Genomic DNA, 14,538 nt, shown 5'->3' on the forward strand with positions numbered 1-14,538 from the left:
AGTAGACCACAAGTTTAATATGAGTCAACAGTGTGATGCAGATGTAAAAGCTAATGCTATTCTAGGCTGCATCAGCAGAAGTATAGTGTCCAGCTCCTGCCAACCTAGCAGTTTGAAAGCATGTCAAAGTGAAAGTAGATAAATAGGTACCAGTCCAGCAGGAAGGTAAACGGTGTTTCCGTGCGCTGCTCTGGTTTGCCAGAAGCAGCTTAGTCATGCTGCAGACAAATGCCGGCTCCCTCGGCCAGTAAAGCGAGATGAGCGCCACAACCCCAGAGTCGTCCGCAACTGGACTTAACGGTCAGGGGTCCCTTTACCTTTATTCTGCCTTCATCAGACCACACTTTGAATATTGTGTCCAATTCTGAGCACCACAATTTAAGAAGGATGTTGACAAGCTGGAATGTGTGCAGACGAGGGCACCAAGATGATCAAGGGTCCGGAAACCAAGCCTCATGTGGAATGGTTGAGGGCGTTGGGTATGTTTAGCCTGGAAAAGAGACTGAGAGGAAATATGATAGCCATCTTCCAATATCTCAAGGAGTGTCACACGGAAGATGGTACAAGCTTGTTTTCTCCTGCTCCAGATGGTAGGACCCAAACCAATGGATTCAAGTTACAAGAAAGGAGATTCCAACTAAACATCAGGAAGAACTTTCTGAGAGCTGTTCAACAGTGGAACAGGCTCCCTTGGAAGGCGGGGGACTCTCCTTCCTTGGAAGTTAAAAAATAGATGTTGGATGGGCATCTGCCATGGATGCTTTAGTTGAAATTCCTGCATTTCTGGGGGGTTAGACTAGATGACCCTCAGTGTCCTTTCCAACTCTACAATTCTATGATTCTATGACTTTCTTGAGTGAAGGGTCTGTTGGCAAGACCATTGCCACAAATAGAGCACAATGGAGAAGGACAGATCCCTTTGCCCAGTGCTGAGAACTACAATGGCTAGCATAAGGTTCAGTTTGAAATGCTGGCACTGAGAGCAATTTCATGGTTTTTAACGTAAGCACTGTTGATTCTACAGTTTATTTGTTCAACTCACCCCATAGTCATTAATCGATGAAAGGTGGGATAAATGGAAATAATGAGAAAATGGCAACTGCTTCCACCTAAATCCCAGTGAGCTGTAGTAAATGAATCCAAAAGTGAATCAAATGAATATTGATTGATTCAAAGCTAAAATAAGAGCCCTCATGCTAGCTAACCTTTTGCCATCTTTAATGCCCCATGCCATTTCAAATAGATCTGAATATTTACATACTTTTTCCAATGCCTACCATTGATCTACGGGGTTGACCTATGGGAAAGAAGACTCAATCAGTCCATTGTATTACTATGATATCAGTTCCAGTACATTTTAACCTGACCAGTAAAAGCAGCCTTGCTATTTTCACTTTCTGCTTCCCATAGGTCATCCCCATAATATAACTGGATAGTGCTAAGATTTGTGGCTATGAAGCTCATGTAAGTCCAGTGTTCTGCAACACCAGAGAGCTATTTCAATCCAATGCTGAGCAGACAGACTTCTGCTCATGTGGCAGGGCTCTACGTTCCTCTCTTTTCCCTTGCAGACGCCTGTGTGTCTCCCAACCTGCTCTAAAGGGTCTCCAAGCCCTCTAGAGCAGATTTTGCATGTGGGACACTGCAATGGGGGAGCAGGGGAAGGTGAATCCCCTTGTACAAGTGGAAGTCAATTCTGCTCATGTACAGAAGGCGCTGAATACAACCCCGAAAGACTGCAGAAATGGAACTGGAATGATACATGTATGCTCAGAAGACCCATTGAGTTGAATGGTCAAAAAGATCTCGCCATTTGCTTTCTCTCTTGGTAAGTAAAACAGATTGAGATAGCTGAGCCTAAAGGGAATACTAAGCAGGGGCGGAGGAAGGGGGTGTGGGGGATGCAGGCCACCCAGGTGTCACCACTGAGGGGGTGACAAAAGGCCAGGTGGCACTCACCACGGGGCCTGCAGCATGCCAAAGCCACGTGTCTCTCCTGGGAGAGACGCTGTGGCTTGTGTGCACGCAGGCTCTGTGCTGCCCAAACCGCCCGCTCACTGCCTCCCCCCCCCAGCTGTAGGGCAGCTGATTGGAGAGGAAGGCAGGCAGACTCTGAAGGCCCCACCCTTGCCCCACCCCTATGGGCAGCACGCCCCACCCCAGGCTCCCAAGCGGCTTCCTCCACCGCTGATAATAAGAATTTGCTTCTTGCAAAGGGTTCTCCTCTTTTAACTATTTAGATGGTGTACAACCCGTCTTTAAGTCAACCACAGTTCAGCACTTTATGCACCTTCTTGGATTTAATATTTTGCATGGACCCAGGGCTTGGGAAATTCAGTTTGGATTTGAAGCTACTTGTGTCCACTTTAGTTTGGTCGCCACTCATACAATATCCCCCTTAACCAAGTGGCAGTCCACACTTCCCCACATAAAATCACAAGTTACCCAACTGTGGACACACTGTAAAATCACCTGAGAATATTCAATAAGAATGGCCGTCCTAGCTCATCCACACACATACAGTGGTACCTCAGGTTACAGATGCTTCAGGTTACAGACTCCGCTAACCCAGAAATAGTACCTCGGGTTAAGAACTTTGCTTCAGGATGAGAACAGAAATCGCGCACCAGCAGTGGGAGCCCCATTAGCTAAAGTGGTACCTCAGGTTAAGAACAGTTTCAGGTTAAGAATGGACCTCCAGAACGAATTAAGTTCTTAACCCGAGGTACCACTGTATAGGCCTATTTTAGATTGGCAAAATAGAACATTAACATAAACACCAGTGATCTGATCAAGAGGGTCCCTCTCTGTGGCTGCTTAACAGTAAACATCAAGGCATCCAGTCATTGAAAGTAAATGTTTGGCACTTCAGGTTAGACTGAATTGCTTCATATATTATTACTTCTAATAATATATGATATGAGTATTTTTAACCCTTTTTCCTCATTGTTTTGCACCCTCATAAACCTCATTCAACATCTTCATAATGAGTCCAAATGAAAGATTAACCACAAATACTTTATTTACTAAGAAGGAGGAAAACTCCCTAAGCCCGGTTCTCCACTCTGCCCCCCAAATAAGCCAGATGGAGCAAATAAAATTATTTGCAAAGTCAAGTGACTTTAAAATACCCATGTTCCTAATAGGATTACAATAACCTGTGGAAGGTCATTATAATTATAAAGGAAAAGATTAAATAGGCAGTAAAGCAGACATAAATTAAACAGACATTTTGAAAGCTATTAAAATGGACAGGCAGGGAAAGCAAAGCAAAGGTGGGGGAGAAAAAGGAAGCCAGGCAGAATGAGGAAACCATTGACTGTAGATCAGTCACCACCGTGTGAGGAGGAGGCAGGGATGGGGAATAAATCAAGTTGCATACGATGGAATTATTCTAGCTAGCATAGTTCAAAAGTAGTCAAATAATTGTAATCCAAAGCGTTTCAGTTTTACATGGTTGCAGACTGAGTGCTTAGACTGCTTAATCCAAGAGTGAAATACTAGACTGAGTCAGCTTTCCTTTTACTATAAAAAAACCTTCCACCAATTCTTCTCCCATGTTTCATGCTCTTGTGTATATAGGAAAAGCAGAGGGCCTTCTTGGTAGTGGCACCCACCCTGTGGAATGTCCTCCCATCAGATGTCAAGGAAATAAACAGATGTCTGACTTTTAGAAGACATCTGAAGGCAGCCCTGTTTAGGTAAGTTTTTAATGTTTGATGTTTCAGCGTGTTTTTAATATTCTGTTGGGAGCTGCCCAGAATGACTGGGCAAACCCAGCCAGATGGGCGGGGTATAAATAATAAATAATTATTATTAAATTATTATTATCCTCGGTCGGAAACCAATGATGGTTTTTAAGAGACTTGAAGGAGGTATGTGAGAATCATCACATTTTCCACAGTGTAACCACACTCGTTTCTTTCCCCCACTATTGTCTCTGGAAAAACAGATTTTGCTCATTTTTTAAAGTGCAGCATAAAACCAGGAACCCTGTTTTCCAGAGATGTCTGTGCACACAATGATTAACAATGTCTCTATCATGCCACCTTTCAACACTCAGATACGGGGATTGAGTGGATCTGAGCACACAAAGCCCATCTCACTGATAACTCGAGGGCTGTTCAGATTTTTTTAAGCCCTCACATGCTCACTGAGAGGGCAGGGGATCTGTGCTATGCTCTGCTAACCCTCCACAGACAGCCATGCAGACACTATTAATGAGAAAGGGCCCAGTGCATGTGCAGATGTACACACACAGAGAGCCCTTCCTCACCATCAGGATCCTGAGCCAACCAGCCTTCCCAAATGTAAGGAGCTGCCAAGCACATAAGACACATTCTCAATAATGCTGCATGCCAAATGTGGCAGGAAGTGCACTTACCTATGCGGGGTGTGTGAATGGGTACTAGCCATGGCCCTGCTTCCCCCATAAGCATTTGGGATTTGCATTCAGACAACATCTGAGTAACCCTCCTGGAGCTTCCACTGGGTGAAAGGCAGGATGTCATAGAACTGTAGAGTTGGAATGGGACCGTGAGGGTCATCTAGTCCAACCCCCTGCAATGCAGGAATCTTTCGCCCAACTTGGGGCTTAAAACCATGACCCGGAGATTAAGAGTATCAATCAATCCATCTGACCCTTCAATCCTACTTGTGTCGGTCGCTCTGTGGTTATCCTTGAAAAATGACACTGCTTTTACTGTATTACTTCCCTTGAAATGCCTCCAATGTTTTGCCGAGTGGAAACCTTCAAATTTTTCTTAGCAGCTCATTCAAGGAAACTTGGTGGCAAGGCAACTCTGTTGCTGAGGAATATTTATTCAAGTAGGAAGACCTACTTCACTGAAATATGAGTGAGACGCAGGGATGGCCCTACCATTAGGCAAAAGGAGTCAACTACCTTAGGAGGCAGATGCTGGTCGTTGTTCTTCAGCTCCCCGCAACCCTGCGTTATTTCCCTCTTTTGAAGGACAACTTTCTATGCCACATGGCCTGCCTTTGACCCTTCAGAGTAGACTAGCCTTATTCTTTCAGGGTGTACAGTGGTACCTCCAGTTATAAACTTAATTCGTTCTGGAGGTCTGTTCTTAACCTGAAACCGTTCTTAACCTGAGGTGCACTTTCGCTAATGGGGCCTCCTGCTGCCACCATGCCGCCAGCACGCAACTTCCACTCACATCCCAGGGCAAAGTTCGGAACCAGGAGCATATGCTTCTGGGTTAGCGGGGCTTGTTACCCGAAGCGTTTGTAAGGAGGACGGTACGTAACCCGAGGTTCCACTCTATCTTGTGGATGCAAAATTGTATGATTCTTTTTTATTTCCAATGTTCAGGAGTGGGTATCCTTATGCAGCCCAAACAGCACCACACAAACACAGGGAGGTATCAGCAGGCTTGTAGAAACACACCAAATCTTTGGGGTGGGGTACAGCCCGTTGAGACCCAAAGATGCCTAGTGGACTGCTCTGTTGGGTTGGGGGATGGAAAAGACTTATCCAAAGTCCAGACCCTTGTTCCATCCTGGCTGAGGGTCCCCAGGATTGCAGGCCAGGTCTCTCCCAGCTGGGAGATGCTGGGGCCTGAACCTGGGAGAGGGTGTGGAGACCACTCAAAGAACAAGACATCACATTCTGACCCAGTTATGGGTGTAGCCAGGATTTATGTTGTGGGAGCAGGACCTTTTTTTTTGGGGGGGGGGAGCAGAACCGTGACTGGATTGGTCAGTTGTTTAAGTATATTTATTTGTCAGTTGTTTAAGTATATTTATTTATTTATTTATTTATTTATTTATTTACCTACCTACCTACCTACCTACCTACTTGATAAATAATACGCCCATGACCCCAGTTGGGCTGAAATAAGGCCAACTGCACAAATTAGGCTCATGAAGAAGATGCCCAGCAAATTCGGTTTCTAGTTTTCGACATTAAATATCCCGATTCTTTTGACCCTTGTCTTCCTCTCCTGAACCCCGCAGACCAGTTGGGGAATCTAACTTCTCCCCACCCCCACCCCTTTCTTCGAAGGAAAGCGATTAAGCGATTCTTTGAAATCATCCCTTGCCCCGGGTTTAGAAAGTCCGTTTGTGAACGTTCCTCTTGGACCTGCTGCACGCAAGGTTGCAAATGCGCGGAAATAAGCTGCTGCCCACCCCCACCCCTCCCGGCTGCTGCGTTTGAAACACCCGGGGAGGGAGGGAGAGAGCCTTGAGTCTAAGGCAGCGGCGGCAGGGGGTGGGCGGTTTGAAGCGGGAGGCGAGTGTGATTTGTTTGGTGATCGGAGCCAATAGCAAGCTTAGACTTTGATAATATCCCCATGCGGTGACTGAGAGGAGTCAGTGCAAAGCCTCTCTCCTCCAGTGGGTCTCTCCAGGCAAGGCAGCTCCAGCTCCTGGCGAAGCGAAGCGCGCGAAGCTCTCCCGCAGCAGACATCCCTATGGGCATCGGAGCAGCGACCTTGGCAGAGCCCACTTGCTAAAGCCACTGCCCTGGAATATATACCTCTAAAACCCGGGACAGAGAGAGCAGGCGAAAGCTGTTCCAGCAAGAGACAGGTACTCCATCCTAGCTGGGGCTCATTTGCATTCATATTTATTGACTTGTGCATGTATGTGCCCAATACCTTCAGATGCATTGAAATAGGGCGTAGGGTGCCTTGGATAATCGAGGTTATATGTAAGAATGTGAGTGTGAGTTTATTATTTTAACCTTTGGAATTTTCCACTTCTTCTTTTTTTTAATGGGGAAATTCCTCTCCAGCTATTTTTTACCTGGGTGGGCGATCTGCACATGGAACCAATCCTCCTTTATTTGTGATAAAACGTGTTCTGAAAATGCAACAGCCCTCTTCTAAGGCATCACCTACGACGTGAACCTCAGTCTTTGGGAAGATCCAGTCTCCCAGCATCCTGGTTTTAGACGAAAACCCAAGTCAGTTTTCATGGGTCCTCCTGCTCTCAGCAGCCTAGTTCGTGCCGAGTCCTGTAGCTCTAAGGGACCGCGGTTTTACACCTGGGGTTTGTCTTGAGGAATGTGTAGGGCGCTTCTTTCCCTGCCTGGGAAAAGCAAATTTGACTCCTGGGCGAGGGTGAAGGCAACACCAGGGTGGGGGTGAGATAGAAGTGGCTGGATGAAGGTCTGACTCCGCTTTGCATCCTTCTGTACTTTGAGTTGATTCTAGAACCTCACCCTAAAATAGCTCCAAGTACACATGGCACCATTTTTAACCATGTACTTTGAATATATACAGTATAATTTTAGATATTTTGCAGAGGTGCATCACCATAATAGAAGTGCTTCTCTATCCCAGGTTCCCCCCTCCCACTTTAAAAACCGAATCAAGAATTTTTTGCATTCGTGTAATACTTTAATAAACCTTGGTGCCGCCTATCTTTTCGAAATTGCAGAGGCGCTTTTATTTTTAGTGAAGGGTTGTGCAAGTGGTTATATAACTTTCTTTGGGGGATTTTCGAGGACAAAATTAATAGCTTATAACAGGCTAGACTTTTCTTTATTTTCGAGAGGGCAAAGTTCTTAAAGAGGGGCGAAAGGACTGCAGCGTTGAAAAGCACTCACTTTAAAAGCCTCTTGAATGCTGTAAGGTGAACCTGAGTCCCAGCCAGCCCCAATCACTATAGAAAATGGTTTTTGATGTAAATCTGCAGGAATCCAAACAATGCCTTCTGAATAAAATAGCAACAGGTGCAAGATCCACTTGCTGTGCCTTAATTAGCACTTAGCATATCAGACCACATCAGTGCTACTGCATGCTAATTCACTATGAAATCTAACATCAGTTCAGGTTCTTGACTTCCCACCAACACAAATACAATGCAGGCACTGTGCTGCCTTGCTGGATTAATTTTCTTTACTGTAGAATAAGGTTAGGAAATAAATATTGCCTAAATCATTGTTCTGGTATGCGGACTGAAAAATCAAGCAAGGCTTATTTTCTTTTAACGTCTGTGTATATATTTGTCTGTCTTTGCTCTTTTGCTGCCCATTCATTACAAAGCTGAAGGCAGAATAAAAAGATTATCACCCCTCGTTGAAAATTGATCAGAAAATGTCCAGACCTATCCCAAGACCAGTTATAGCTTGTGCACTCGAAACCTTAAATGCTTCTGATCCTAAGGACGCTCATGCACGAGAAGTACTTTCCTGTGAGGTTGCAATCCTGCACATATACACTTGGTGTTGCCCTCTTAGATTCAGTGAGAATTACTGTGAATAAGTAAGTGATTATGGCATGTAACATGCCAACCCTGATCATAGACCCAGATAGTTGGAATAAAATGTTAATGATTTCAATGGACAATAAATTTGTTTACAAGCAATCGGCCCCAATCCAGATAAAGGTAGTTATATCCAATGCCTGCTGAAATCAATGGGGCAAACTGGGGACAAAGAATTTAATGGAACTTAATGGTGTCTCGATAGAACAAGAAGTCACACCTGGCTCAGAGAGTGGCAATATCAATTAGATGCCAGAGCTTGTCACCAATTTTAAACAAATAAAACCAATACATTTCTGACATTACATTCTGTGCTCATAATCATGTGAAAGGCTCATGTCTGAAACCCTAGAGAGCTGCTGCCAGTCAGAGTAGACAACATTGAACCGGATGGACAAATGGTCTGACTCTGTGTAAGGCAGCTTCCTATGTTTATTACAGCATAAGCTTATTTTATGCCATAATAAATATGCTAGTTTTTAAGGTGCCACAAGACTCTTAGTCTATTGCTGCAGGGGAGGAGACACTGTCAAAGTTGGAAAATGTTACTTAGGGTTATGGAATCTGATGAACAAATTTGTTTAGGTCACATAGTTGAATAGTGCGAAATAAGATAATAAAATGTTGCATGATCCCTGTTCCCGTGTCAGGTTCCCTACAAATCTGGAATGAATGGGTTCAGAGGAGCAACCTCAGCCGTTCTGTAAGCATGCAGAAGCGATGAGAAAAGCTTTGACTCTGCTTGGAAAAGATGGATTTGGTTTTAGCTGCTGAGATAGGATATTTATCTATTAATAATCTGCATGGCACTTAACTGGTTTTTACAAATACACTGCACTAAAAAAAAGGGTGTGTGTGTAAATTGCAATTTATTTACCTACAGCCTTCTTATACCACACATTAACACTAAATTAGTCACTATGGCAGGGGAAGTATGACTTACAAAGACAGCCCAGTTATCATATTATTGTAAACTGATGTCTGACCTTAATTTCCACATATCTACACAGTGAAGATTAGGAGCAACATCATGTAGAAAATACCATGTGTGACACAAAGTCTACACAAATCAGTCCTGCTTCCCTCTATAGTCCCTCCTTGTCAAATCCATAACTCATCTTTTCCCAGTGGGTACAGAATGGCTCCCCCCCCCCAAAAAAAAACATGTCTGCGTCAATTCAGAGCTGGCCCTACCATTAGGCAAAGGGAAGTGATCACGTCAGGTGGTGGGTGCTGGGGTCCAGGCCACCCCCTTGCTTTTATCCTCCTGAGCTGAAGCTGCCAATGCTTGCTTGTTGCTGGGCTGGGTTATCTGTCTAGCTGTTTCATCTAAGAATGCAAGAAAAGCCTGCAGGATCAGGCCAATAAGCCCATTAGTCCAGCATCCTAATGTTCCCACAATGGCCTGTAAGATGCTTGTGGGAAACCTGCAAGCTCGGGGAAGGCTGAGCCCAAGAGCATTTCCCCCTACTGCCGTTTTTAGCAACTGATATTCAGAAAAATCACTGCCTCCAACTCTGGCATAGCCTTATTCTCCATGAATTTTCTCATCGACTTTCCACACCGTCCAAGTTGTTGGCAATCACTTGCCTCCTGCAGAAGCGAGTTCTGTATATATGGAAGCACCTTCTTCCATCTTCTCCGAAACTTCCAACGTTCCTTGGAGGTCCACAAGTTGTAGTGTGACGGCAGAGGGAGAAGAGCTTTTGTGTCTCTCCACTTTCCCCCAGGGCAGGCATCATTTGATAGTCTCCTTTCCTCAATGTGTCGCAAGCAGTGCCACTGGGAAATGGCACTGAATGAGCGAACAGGCAGAGAGGCGGCCAGCACTTGACACAGTCCATCAGACGTCAATCGCAGACATGTGCTGCTGTCCTCAAATGGTGCGTCTCATGTCATTGCACATTTGAGCAGGGAGCAAGCCAAGCCACGAGTGAGCCAGGTGTTGCAGCCCAGAGCTGTGTGTGCTATGCGGTTCTGCCATATGTTTCATTCTTTTATTGTGGGCTTTTGTCATTCTGGAGTTGTGATAGGACAGATGTGTGCTGTCTAGTTCATCTCCCCACCCCCCTCAAAAAATGTATCAAACGGAGAAGGCTGCAGAGAACAATATCCTGGGAATGTCAGCTGCGCATCTGATGAATAGTGGTTGACAGCAGCTGAAGATGTGAGGCTTCTCAGGGAGAACGAGCCCCTGGTTTCCCCCCTCTCCTGTCTTGTGGCTTACGAAAAAACACACAGCAGCAATAAAAATACTTAAACACTCTAGGGAGATTCTCAGTGACTCCTCTTTGCTTTGGTTAGCAGATCTGCAGGAAACTCAAGACAAATCCTGTGAATCTGTCTGCCTTCTTCTGGGGAGTTCAATCATTCGGGATGCTGCCATGCACTTTGCCTGCCATTTGCATCAACACAGACTCCCAAACTGGAGTTGGGAGCCGCCGGTGTTTACATTAGCAACGGCAGTCGCTGGAATCTGCTGATCCATAACCCGTCGGATAGCGGGGTTAAGCCTGGAACTGGGAGAGCAGATCTCTCATCCCAGCATGGCCATGGGCTCAGTGGTTGTGACCTTACACAAATTACTCTCGGCCTCAGTTTCCCTTTTGTAAAATCAGAATAGGAGGGACCTCTGTCTCATTCTGGAAAATAATCCATTGCTGTTTGAAACTCGGGTATAAAAGCTAACTGCCAATGGCACCTTAAACCTAGGTTACAGTCACCGCAATGGGATGTCTGGGTGCCTTTTTTTTTTAGTTGTGAGATTTATTATTATTATTCATTTCATTTTTATACTATCATTATCATAATTTATTATGGTCAATGACCAGCTACTACTTTATATTTTAAATAAAAAATCTCAAAGCGGTTTACCACACATTAAAACATCAAATAAAACAATCCAGAATAAAAGAAATTCAAGCTTCAAGGAAAATATTTCAGATCTTTCTCTAAGTGACATTTTGCTTTCCCCATATTTATTTACCTACAGTACTTCATTTATATAGCTGCCCCATAGCAGAAGTACTCTAGGAAGCCAATGTGGTGTAGTGGTTAGCGTGTCAGACTAGGACCTGGGAGATCAGGGTTCAAATCCCCACTCAGTCGTTGTCGTGGGGATTACTGGGGGGGGGGGGAGGTAACCACGTACTCATTGGAGAAAAAGGTCAGATATAAATGCAATAAATAAGTTCTTCTCCTTGCCTACCGAAGAAAGCAGCCAGATGGAGATGCCAGTCCCATCCAGAGATCTCTACATGGTCACAACTGGACCCACACCAGTTGCAAAACGCGTCCAGCACCTGGGGAATTTCTAACACTGGCTGATAGGGGTGGCCTTGGTGGTGTGGGGCAGGGAGTGGTGAGTGAAAGAGAGAGGGAGATAGAGAACCTGTGTGTGTGTGCACTCGAGGATATTCCTGACTTCCTGACAGTAAGAGCTGTTCGACAGTGGAATTTGCTGCCAAGGAGTGTGGTGGAGTCTCCTTCTTTAGAGGTCTTTAAGCAGAGGCTTGACAACCATATGTCAGGAGTGATCTGATGGTGTTTCCTGCTTGGCAGGGGGTTGGACTTGATGGCCCTTGTGGTCTCCTCCAACTCTATGATTCTATGATTCTATATGCCTCTAAGAACCTAAGAGCCCTTCTGGACCAGACCAAAGAGCTCTCTCTTGCAGAGTGACAAACCAAATACCTCCACAAGCCCTCACTACTGAAAGCCATATGCCTGATGCCACACTGAAACTGGTATTTGGAGGTATGCTGCTTATTAATATGGAGGTTTCATTTAGCTATTATGCCTAATCACCATCGATAGACCTGTCATCAGCCTATCTATTTGCCTAATTCTCTTTCAAAGCCATCTATGCTACTAGCTACTTCTGCATCCTGTTGCCGGGAACAGTATGAAGTACTTTCTGTTTTCTGTCTTTTATTTTAATTTTAAACTGGAAGCTGTTAATTCATATCTTTACTGGATATTATTACAAAGTTTCCCAAAAGGTATAGGATTCAACATTATCTTGTGTTTTGCTGCTTAGTACATAAAGAAGAGATGCTATTTTAAAATAAAGCAGGTATTAAGTTGTCTTTGTTCCCTTGCCCAAACGACATTTGTCAATTTTGTCATTTGGACCACTTCCCATACTCTAAATATTCCCTAAATATTGATACTGACCCACCATTACAACTAATTGCCATAAAAGCAACAGGTAAAGTGGCAACATTTCTCTCTCCTCTAGTAAGACCAGAACTTTAATGTGTCCAAATGTGATAACTAGTGGTTCCGAATGGTAATGCATATTCTGCAACAATCTCACTTTGCCCTTTATTCATTACCTTTTATTTCACTGTGTCTCCCTCAGCTTTAGTATTATTGAGAAAAGCTTCTATCTATCCATTTTCTCTGCACTGTGCATAATTTTTTTTAAAAAATCTAAACTAAAAAGTTCCATGTGCTTTGCCTTTCCTCTTAGGGAAATCTTTAACTAGTTTTCATTAGTGTTTAAAACTTTAATAAACACACCCAACTGTTTTCCACAACTTGCTCTGAGCATAAGGGTGGCAACAGGAACAGTCAAACCAAAACACTCACACACTGATTGCTGTGGTTCTGGTGATTCCTTTTGTTCAAAGTTCTCGTTTTAAATCATATATTCTGGAAAACCTGCATGATCACAGAAACCATTGTGGGCATCAGAAAAAGAAAAGACAGAAAGAGAAAAGAGAACATGTACACACCACAGCAACAATACCTCTATATTTTTGCTCCCTTTGTCTTGGAAAGCTCTAATCCATATGTAATCTTGCAGTCCAATCCTATGCATATGTATCTAAAAAGGTAAAGGTAAAGGACCCCTGACAGTTAAGTCCAGTCGCAGACAACTCTGGGGTTGCGGCGCTCATCTCGCTTTACAGGTGCTTTACTCTAGAAGTAAATCCCCTTGAATGAAATGGAAATTATCTCTACTGTAAGCAGGTAAGCATATGTTGGGTGGCAGGCAATATTGTTGTATGTGCTGAACAGCTCAGTTGGTAGAGCATGAGACTCTTAATTTGAGGTTTGAGTCCTATGTTGGGAGAAAGATTCCCGAATTGCAGGGGTTGGACTAAATGACCTTTATGGTCTCTGCCAGCTCGATGATTCTATGAAAACTAGTCACTCAGAGCCCTTAACCACGTCTTTAGCAAACTGCTAGCTGGAAGACAGTACAGTGGTACCTTGGGCTACATACGCTTCAGGTTACATACGCTTCAGGTTATAGACTCCGCTAACCCATAAATAGTACCTCAGGTTAAGAACTTTGCTTCAGGATGAGAACAGAAATTGTGCTCCGGCAGCGCAGCGGCAGCAGGAGGCTCCATTAGCTAAAGTGGTGCTTCAGGTTAAGAACAGTTTCAGGTTAAGAATGGACCTCCGGAACGAATTAAAGTACTTAACCTGAGGTAACACTGTACAGTTAATTGGGTTGCCTTCCCGAACCTTAACAGAGCTGATCTATATTTAAGAGTTTCGCAGAAAAGAAAATGTACCATGTGCAGCTTCACCCCTTACCCTAGCTCTGTGATGGGAGAAACAATGAATGGTGATGAAATTGTTCCTTCTATGAGACTCTAAAAGGTGCGGCAGACTTCCCAGGGTTTGAACCTAGTAATGTTAGCGGCCAGCAGCATCTCTTCCTACAGTGGGCATGATCTAGCTCCGCTTCCTTAAGGCCCCCCCATGACCCAGTGCGAGTCTCTCTCTCTCTCTGTCTCAATAAGAGACAGCTGAAGTACCAAAACAGTTTAGCAAACAACGTACTGTACTGTACTATTCTATATGTGATCACGTACTGCCTGTTGGCAGCTAGGCTAGAGATCACTAAGCCCTGGAAAAATATGGAATTACTATTTCTCAATGGCAGAACGCTTCATGGTGGCTCGTTCTCATGGAAGCACTGTGCGGCAAGGAGATGTACTTTATAGTGCGGCACAAAACGACTGCTTTATTGATCATTCGTATCACATGCCAACAGAAATCAAGACGCGTAACTTCCCCCTCGGCCTCGTACCACATTCTGGAAGGATGTGAGCTCTTTACAATATCGCAGCCCATTGTCTAATGCAGACTTTCTCCCAGCTGGTGCTCTCCAGATGTTTTGCACAGCTGCTCGCATCTGCCCTAGCTATCAGCTTGGGGAAGGCTGATCTAATGCACAGCTCTCTTTTTATACTAATTTTCATGCAATGTGTATGTCATTCAGTTCTGCTTCAAGGTTGACCTCCCCCCCCCCCCACACTTTGCAATTCTGAAATGCTTAAT

At 44.4% G+C, this 14,538-nt stretch overlaps 1 protein-coding gene across 2 annotated transcripts in view; it reads left to right on the forward strand.

The window, feature by feature from the left end:
• GREM2 (gremlin 2, DAN family BMP antagonist) overlaps window positions 1–14,538 on the forward strand; it is a 116,768-nt gene that overhangs the window by 76,249 nt on the left and 25,981 nt on the right. Inside the window, exon 1 of one of the 2 annotated variants that reach the window (XM_083432273.1) lies at window positions 6,235–6,555. The exons of the other annotated variant lie outside the window; for it this stretch is intronic. The gene's annotated coding sequence lies outside the window, so the exon portion shown is untranslated. Of the gene's footprint in view, window positions 1–6,234; window positions 6,556–14,538 lie in introns of those variants that run through there. 2 annotated transcript variants of the gene reach the window in all.

The sequence above is a fragment of the Podarcis tiliguerta genome (genome assembly GCF_965153285.1).
Source record: "Podarcis tiliguerta genome assembly, chromosome: 3".
NCBI lineage: Eukaryota > Metazoa > Chordata > Lepidosauria > Squamata > Lacertidae > Podarcis > Podarcis tiliguerta.